The following is a 1,232-nucleotide window of genomic DNA, read 5'->3' as shown; positions in this document are numbered from 1 at the left end:
GACTGCACAGGCTGACCCTACTGCCGACTCTCAATGGACCAATCACAATGAGGCGCTGACTCGGCGCTTCACTGTGATTGGTCCATTGAGAGTCGGCAGTCGTAGTCGGCAGTCGGGTCGGCCAGTGCAGTCGGTAGTCTGATACGGGCTTAAAGGGATGCTGGAACGAGCGACGAACTTGATAAGCATTGATAATGTAGAAGCGATCGTCAAAAAGTAGAAAACGTTATCGTTTCTCAGCGAGAACCCAGACATCGATTCGACATCTAACCGACGTCGGAGAGGTCTAAGTTACGTCTAGTCTAAATGCACATCTAGAAAAATGGTAATTTCTTCTATTTTGAGTAAATTTTAATGTTTTACAATTTATTCACAATATATTGACCATTAAAAGAGGGATTTCGATAAAATTTCGGGATTTTATTTTGTCGATTATTTACAATCTCTCTAGACGTCTATTCGATGTTCAATCGACGTCTAATATATAGGGTGCCCCGCGTAAGATGTACGAAAAAAAAATTTAAGTAGAACAAATAAAAGTGAACAAAAATTATATAGGCCATTTTTCAAACAACCACGTAAAATTTCGAGATATTAATTAAAATAGTTGAGCATATCAGAGCGCGGCGACACGGCAGGCGGAACATACGGTTCGCCACGGTCGGCGAAGAAAATGGACGATTGCTCGCGGGCCTATTTTATAGGCCAGAGAGGTGGGCCGTTTGGCATACTGAAATCAGTAGCTCCGTGTGTGCGTCCGTGTACGTGTGCGTTCTTCCATTTTCTTCGCCGGCCGCGGCTTACGCGGAACACCCTGTATATCGTTTGCTTTTCGCGTAAAAATGTTTTCATTTTTACTAGAGATTTGACTTGAGGTACACAGGATATTTGTTTACTGATATTTTAAGACCCGCTACACTGGACATATCTCTTAATATGATATATCACAATAAACTTATTATAATATTCTTTTTTTTCTATAAATTTCTTAATATTTTATTAATAAATAAGTTATACTTAATTTATTCATTAATAAAATTAATACATTTTAGGTCGTTTTTTTTTTACTAAGACGTAAAGGTTTTTTTCTTTTATATAAAAGTAACGAGTTACTCTACTGTCTTGTAAATTTTAGCTCGTAATCACTATCCCAGTGAGAAATGACTTATTGATCGACGTCGAAATCGTCAAATAGACGTCAATTCGACGTCGATCGATAAGTCATTTCTCAC

General features: G+C 38.3%; 1 protein-coding gene across 1 annotated transcript in view; it reads left to right on the top strand.

Moving 5' to 3' along the window:
* Positions 1–1,232, top strand: part of LOC116850468 (UPF0764 protein C16orf89 homolog) — a 22,329-nt gene that overhangs the window by 2,381 nt on the left and 18,716 nt on the right. The window lies entirely within an intron of this gene.

The sequence above is a fragment of the Odontomachus brunneus genome, unplaced genomic scaffold (genome assembly GCF_010583005.1).
Source record: "Odontomachus brunneus isolate Ranch 3 - 2012 unplaced genomic scaffold, Obru_v1 Obru_scaffold_146, whole genome shotgun sequence".
Classification (NCBI taxonomy): domain Eukaryota; kingdom Metazoa; phylum Arthropoda; class Insecta; order Hymenoptera; family Formicidae; genus Odontomachus; species Odontomachus brunneus.
The sequence above is the reverse complement of the archived record's forward strand: the minus strand, read 5'-3'. Positions and strand labels throughout refer to the sequence as shown.